The 7,500-nt window shown below is 55.2% G+C and overlaps 3 non-coding genes across 3 annotated transcripts in view; all 3 read left to right on the top strand.

Moving 5' to 3' along the window:
* The first annotated feature begins 3,869 nt into the window (after positions 1-3,869).
* On the top strand, positions 3,870-5,778 carry LOC126151282 (small subunit ribosomal RNA). Its single transcript, XR_007531907.1, has one exon. It is a non-coding gene; the product is annotated as a small subunit ribosomal RNA (ribosomal RNA).
* A 353-nt stretch (positions 5,779-6,131) lies between these two features.
* On the top strand, positions 6,132-6,286 carry LOC126151276 (5.8S ribosomal RNA). The gene has a single exon (XR_007531901.1). It is a non-coding gene; the product is annotated as a 5.8S ribosomal RNA (ribosomal RNA).
* Positions 6,287-6,476: 190 nt separating this feature from the next.
* LOC126151289 (large subunit ribosomal RNA) overlaps positions 6,477-7,500 on the top strand; it is a 4,213-nt gene continuing 3,189 nt past the window's right edge. The window contains exon 1 of the ribosomal RNA XR_007531913.1: positions 6,477-7,500. This exon is cut by the window's right edge and continues 3,189 nt beyond it. This is a non-coding gene — a ribosomal RNA (large subunit ribosomal RNA).

The raw sequence follows: 7,500 nt of genomic DNA on the forward strand, positions 1-7,500 counted from the left end.
TCATCTGTCCACCACAGGAACCCGAACGCCAGTGCCTGCGTCGCACGAAGTAGTCAACCGACAATCACCCCACCCGCACCCGCACCCGCACCCGCACGTGCCCCACCCCAACCGCCGAAATCGCAACTCCAGCGGATGAACGGCGGACTCTTCCCGCACTCGTACGTTGCAATCCACCCCTATATCTTGCGTTTCACGAAGAGTTATATCCAATATGCCAAATTCCCGCTGTCCCTATACATGCTGTAAGTCTGTGCACACAATATGAACCACACCTCAGCGAGACACTCTATCACACATTACTCTCTGCCTGTAACAGACACAGATACAATATGTAAGCACCAGCATGGACCAACGTCCGGTGCATCCTCTCCGCCACAGTACACCATCCACACTATGATAACCACACCAGGGAGTCCAATTCTAAAATAGAATATCCCACCCGTCCGACATCCACAACTGCTCAGATAAGCCACCAACACCCACACATGTCCTACACAGGGGTGCACCCAACACCACCACACTGCCACCTGTTACGGCACAGAAACAATGGCAGGAATGAATCACACAGGTGTGCCGCAACCACAGACGCGGCGCGCCTCCAGTCACGAGCGAAAAGCGCATAAGCGCATCCTGACGAGACATAACTGCTGTGACATACTGACGCTGCCTCAGACATTCACTTACAATGATCACTACCAACGAACCTCGGCCCCCCCCCCCCAACAACACACTCTCTTACCACGTTGTGTACTGTAATCCAACCCATTTCGCACCTTAACCTAACCCATTTTGCACCTTAACCTAACCAAATTCGTAACGCAATTTGTACCACAATTTCTACCGCAATGTAACGCAATTTGTACCGCAATGTAACGCAATTTGTACCGCAATGTAACGCAATTTGTACCGCAATGTAACGCAATTTGTACCGCAATGTAACGCAATTTGTACCGCAATGTAACGCAATTTGTACCGCAATGTAACGCAATTTGTACCGCAATGTAACGCAATTTGTACCGCAATGTAACGCAATTTGTACCGCAATGTAACCCAAGTTGTGCCTTAACCTAACCCAAGTTGTGCCTTAACCTAACCCAAGTTGTGCCTTAACCTAACCCAAGTTGTGCCTTAACCTAACCCAAGTTGTGCCTTAACCTAACCCAAGTTGTGCCTTAACCTAACCCAAGTTGTGCCTTAACCTAACCCAAGTTGTGCCTTAACCTAACCCAAGTTGTGCCTTAACCTAACCCAAGTTGTGCCTTAACCTAACCCAAGTTGTGCCTTAACCTAACCCAAGTTGTGCCTTAACCTAACCCAAGTTGTGCCTTAACCTAACCCAAGTTGTGCCTTAACCTAACCCAAGTTGTGCCTTAACCTAACCCAAGTTGTGCCTTAACCTAACCCAAGTTGTGCCTTAACCTAACCCAAGTTGTGCCTTAACCTAACCCAAGTTGTGCCTTAACCTAACCCAAGTTGTGCCTTAACCTAACCCAAGTTGTGCCTTAACCTAACCCAAGTTGTGCCTTAACCTAACCCACGTTGTGCCTTAACCTAACCCAAGTTGTGCCTTAACCTAACCCACGTTGTGCCTTAACCTAACCCACGTTGTGCCTTAACCTAACCCACGTTGTGCCTTAACCTAACCCACGTTGTGCCTTAACCTAACCCACGTTGTGCCTTAACCTAACCCACGTTGTGCCTTAACCTAACCCACGTTGTGCCTTAACCTAACCCACGTTGTGCCTTAACCTAACCCACGTTGTGCCTTAACCTAACCCACGTTGTGCCTTAACCTAACCCACGTTGTGCCTTAACCTAACCCACGTTGTGCCTTAACCTAACCCACGTTGTGCCTTAACCTAACCCACGTTGTGCCTTAACCTAACCCACGTTGTGCCTTAACCTAACCCACGTTGTGCCTTAACCTAACCCACGTTGTGCCTTAACCTAACCCACGTTGTGCCTTAACCTAACCCACGTTGTGCCTTAACCTAACCCACGTTGTGCCTTAACCTAACCCACGTTGTGCCTTAACCTAACCCACGTTGTGCCTTAACCTAACCCACGTTGTGCCTTAACCTAACCCACGTTGTGCCTTAACCTAACCCACGTTGTGCCTTAACCTGCTCTGTAATTGGCATATGACACGTTACATTAATCTAGTGTTGTCTAACCACAACCCTCTGAATATAGTTCGCTACTCGCACCGCCCACCCTCTTGTGTATCGTTTCATGTTCAACACTTCGCAAGTGTTGCTTACTTTTTACATGCTCCCGCTGTACACTGTAATGTGGACGACTGCAGGATGTACATCGCCCCCCCCTCCCCCCCCCCTGCCTTCGCACGCTGGTCGTTCAGGTGCTTGCGTGTTCAATGCCCTTCGCAGCTGTTCACTGGCATTCGCATGTCGAAGCGCTCAGTCTACGTCGTGGTACGGCCTGTGTCCACTGTCCGCTGATGTCGTAAGCTTAACCCTCACATTGTACTGCACATAGGTCCGTATGTACTGAATGATACGCTGTGGCACATGTGTGACCGTACAACGACTGCGCCCAACAACAGCGAACCATACGGTCCAAATGTTGTGCACTCAGCCACGTGCCGTCTCCCCATAACAGCTACATTGCAGTGTGGTACGCCATAGAGACGTGTGGGAGTAACGGACGCCCTGGATGGCGATCAGCATGAGCCGTCTGTTGATGTAGTGGCGCGTGTATTCAAACGTAGTCGTCTCTTCTCACACAGTGTGATAGCATGGTGCACCGCGTTCCACATCTGCGACATGGTACAGATGCTGGTTGACAGTCGGTGTCGTAATGGACATCGCATACGTAGGGGGCCACCTCCCACGTGTTCTCTAGTCGTGCACATTTTGTTGCGTGTATGTGGGCAGACGTAGTGTGTCGTGGCACCTAACAGACAGGTATGCAATAATCGTTGCATTTGCAAACTGGGATGGACGTCTACGTTTGCTGGTGACGTTACGCAAATGAACAACTGGTAAACCCATTGTGGTGCGGTTGTTGTTGCTGGAGGTAAATCAGTAAGGGCAAATCTGTGTGTGAAGCGATACGCGGCGGTGGCTGGGTGGGACCGTCCCCGGCCGGTGAGGGGGGGCCGCCCGGCGTGCTGGCCGCGCGGTGCGTGGGCGCACGCGCTACAGCCGGCTGGTGGGGGCGCCCAGTGGCAGGCGCGCCGGCCGACGGACGCGGCAGGCGGCGCAGCTGCGCGCCGGGGCACCCTGCGCGCGGCGCCGGGCGGCCAAAGTGGGTCCTCGCGGGCCCGGTGCGAAGCGCGGTGGACATCTGCAGTGTGCTGGTCCGACTGAGGACTGTGTGCGTTGAGGATGCGCCGCCGCCCGGCACTCGGCGCCGCGACGCCGTCTGCTGCTCGGTCGCCCCAGCGGTTCTCGCTGGTGGTTTGTATCGCAGTTGTGCAGACGTGTTGGCACGTGCGCTGTGCTGGGAGAGTTCGCTTCGGCACCCACGTGGGGCCTTTGCCCTTCTGTGGCGCTGGCGTTGGAGCTGCCGGTCACCGTAGGTGGCGCGTGTTGTCTCCCGCCGGCAATGCCACGACAGCACGCTCCCGGGCCTCTGTCGGCAGCGGCAAGCTCAGTTGGGAGCACGGGTGGTCGCACCTAAAGCGTCTACTCGCCTAACTCCGGGCGATTGCGCTCTCTCGAACCCGACCAAGTACTTAGGACGGCGCTGCGCGCCGCCGGGACCTGAGAGGGTTTCGAGGTGTATTGTGCAGGGGAGCTCAGCCTCCTCCTGTTTGCAGAATAATTGAGCGGACGCTTGCGTGTTCGCGCGGGCCCCTGGGACACACTCCCGGGCGGCCGGCTGCTCAGCTCTAGTGACGCAGCTCCCTGGTTGATCCTGCCAGTAGTCATATGCTTGTCTCAAAGATTAAGCCATGCATGTCTCAGTACAAGCCGCATTAAGGTGAAACCGCGAATGGCTCATTAAATCAGTTATGGTTCCTTAGATCGTACCCACGTTACTTGGATAACTGTGGTAATTCTAGAGCTAATACATGCAAACAGAGTCCCGACCAGAGATGGAAGGGACGCTTTTATTAGATCAAAACCAATCGGTCGGCTCGTCCGGTCCGTTTGCCTTGGTGACTCTGAATAACTTTGGGCTGATCGCACGGTCCTCGTACCGGCGACGCATCTTTCAAATGTCTGCCTTATCAACTGTCGATGGTAGGTTCTGCGCCTACCATGGTTGTAACGGGTAACGGGGAATCAGGGTTCGATTCCGGAGAGGGAGCCTGAGAAACGGCTACCACATCCAAGGAAGGCAGCAGGCGCGCAATTACCCACTCCCGGCACGGGGAGGTAGTGACGAAAAATAACGATACGGGACTCATCCGAGGCCCCGTAATCGGAATGAGTACACTTTAAATCCTTTAACGAGTATCTATTGGAGGGCAAGTCTGGTGCCAGCAGCCGCGGTAATTCCAGCTCCAATAGCGTATATTAAAGTTGTTGCGGTTAAAAAGCTCGTAGTTGGATTTGTGTCCCACGCTGTTGGTTCACCGCCCGTCGGTGTTTAACTGGCATGTATCGTGGGACGTCCTGCCGGTGGGGCGAGCCGAAGGCGTGCGACCGCCTCGTGCGTGTTCGTGCGTCCCGAGGCGGACCCCGTTGAAATCCTACCAAGGTGCTCTTTATTGAGTGTCTGGGTGGGCCGGCACGTTTACTTTGAACAAATTAGAGTGCTTAAAGCAGGCAAGCCCGCCTGAATACTGTGTGCATGGAATAATGGAATAGGACCTCGGTTCTATTTTGTTGGTTTTCGGAACCCGAGGTAATGATTAATAGGGACAGGCGGGGGCATTCGTATTGCGACGTTAGAGGTGAAATTCTTGGATCGTCGCAAGACGAACAGAAGCGAAAGCATTTGCCAAGTATGTTTTCATTAATCAAGAACGAAAGTTAGAGGTTCGAAGGCGATCAGATACCGCCCTAGTTCTAACCATAAACGATGCCAGCCAGCGATCCGCCGCAGTTCCTCCGATGACTCGGCGGGCAGCCTCCGGGAAACCAAAGCTTTTGGGTTCCGGGGGAAGTATGGTTGCAAAGCTGAAACTTAAAGGAATTGACGGAAGGGCACCACCAGGAGTGGAGCCTGCGGCTTAATTTGACTCAACACGGGAAACCTCACCAGGCCCGGACACCGGAAGGATTGACAGATTGATAGCTCTTTCTTGATTCGGTGGGTGGTGGTGCATGGCCGTTCTTAGTTGGTGGAGCGATTTGTCTGGTTAATTCCGATAACGAACGAGACTCTAGCCTGCTAACTAGTCGCGTGACATCCTTCGTGCTGTCAGCGATTACTTTTCTTCTTAGAGGGACAGGCGGCTTCTAGCCGCACGAGATTGAGCAATAACAGGTCTGTGATGCCCTTAGATGTTCTGGGCCCGCACGCGCGCTACACTGAAGGAATCAGCGTGTCTTCCTAGGCCGAAAGGTCGGGTAACCCGCTGAACCTCCTTCGTGCTAGGGATTGGGGCTTGCAATTGTTCCCCATGAACGAGGAATTCCCAGTAAGCGGCGAGTCATAAGCTCGCGTTGATTACGTCCCTGCCCTTTGTACACACCGCCCGTCGCTACTACCGATTGAATGATTTAGTGAGGTCTTCGGACTGGTACGCGGCATCGACTCTGTCGTTGCCGATGCTACCGGAAAGATGACCAAACTTGATCATTTAGAGGAAGTAAAAGTCGTAACAAGGTTTCCGTAGGTGAACCTGCGGAAGGATCATTACCGACTAGACTGCATGTCTTTCGATGTGCGTGTCGTGTCGCGCAACACGCTACCTGTACGGCAGCAGCCGTGCGCCGCGTGCGGAACCACGCGTGCCTCTCAAAACTAACTGAAAAATGTTGTGTGGTACGAGCGCTGAAGCTCTGGAGCGGCTGGCCTGCGGCACCTGGCGCCTGGCGCCGGTTTTGAATGACTTTCGCCCGAGTGCCTGTCCGCTCCGGTGTGGAGCCGTACGACGCCCATCGGCCGTGAGGCCGTTGGACACAGAACGCTGGAACAGGGGCTGTCAAACGCCTCAGTCCCGCCTATGCAACTGTTTTGAAAGAGACAGTGGAAACTAAACAAAAAAAGATCACCCAGGACGGTGGATCACTCGGCTCGTGGGTCGATGAAGAACGCAGCAAATTGCGCGTCGACATGTGAACTGCAGGACACATGAACATCGACGTTTCGAACGCACATTGCGGTCCATGGATTCCGTTCCCGGGCCACGTCTGGCTGAGGGTCGGCTACGTATACTGAAGCGCGCGGCGTTTGTCCCGCCTTCGGAGACCTGGGAGTGTCGTGGCCGCCTGTGGGGCCGGCCGCGTCTCCTTAAACGTGCGATTGCGCGCCCGTCGCCTGGCGGTTCGCATACCGGTACTTTCTCGGTAGCGTGCACAGCCGGCTGGCGGTGTGGCGTGCGACACCTCGTACAACGACCTCAGAGCAGGCGAGACTACCCGCTGAATTTAAGCATATTACTAAGCGGAGGAAAAGAAACTAACAAGGATTCCCCCAGTAGCGGCGAGCGAAACAGGGAAGAGTCCAGCACCGAACCCCGCAGGCTGCCGCCTGTCGTGGCATGTGGTGTTTGGGAGGGTCCACTACCCCGACGCCTCGCGCCGAGCCCAAGTCCAACTTGAATGAGGCCACGGCCCGTAGAGGGTGCCAGGCCCGTAGCGGCCGGTGCGAGCGTCGGCGGGACCTCTCCTTCGAGTCGGGTTGCTTGAGAGTGCAGCTCCAAGTGGGTGGTAAACTCCATCTGAGACTAAATATGACCACGAGACCGATAGCGAACAAGTACCGTGAGGGAAAGTTGAAAAGAACTTTGAAGAGAGAGTTCAAAAGTACGTGAAACCGTTCTGGGGTAAACGTGAGAAGTCCGAAAGGTCGAACGGGTGAGATTCACGCCCATCCGGCCACTGGCTCCCGCCCTCGGCAGATGGGGCCGGCCGCCCGCGCGGAGCAATCCGCGGCGGGGTCGTGTCCGGTTGCCTTTCCACTCGCCGCGGGGTGGGGCCGTTCCGGTGTGCGGTGGGCCGCACTTCTCCCCTAGTAGGACGTCGCGACCCGCTGGGTGCCGGCCTACGGCCCGGGTGCGCAGCCTGTCCTTCCGCGGGCCTCGGTTCGCGTCTGTTGGGCAGAGCCCCGGTGTCCTGGCTGGCTGCTCGGCGGTATATCTGGAGGAGTCGATTCGCCCCTTTGGGCGCTCGGGCTCCCGGCAAGCGCGCGCGGTTCTTCCCGGATGACGGACCTACCTGGCCCGGCCCCGGACCCGCGCCGCTGTTGGCTCGGGATGCTCTCGGGCGGAATAATCGCTCCCGTCAGCGGCGCTTCAGCTTTGGACAATTTCACGACCCGTCTTGAAACACGGACCAAGGAGTCTAACATGTGCGCGAGTCATTGGGCTGTACGAAACCTAAAGGCGTAATGAAAGTGAAGGTCTCGCCTTGCGCGGGC

Source organism: Schistocerca cancellata, unplaced genomic scaffold (assembly GCF_023864275.1).
Source record: "Schistocerca cancellata isolate TAMUIC-IGC-003103 unplaced genomic scaffold, iqSchCanc2.1 HiC_scaffold_1052, whole genome shotgun sequence".
In the NCBI taxonomy this organism is placed as follows: domain Eukaryota; kingdom Metazoa; phylum Arthropoda; class Insecta; order Orthoptera; family Acrididae; genus Schistocerca; species Schistocerca cancellata.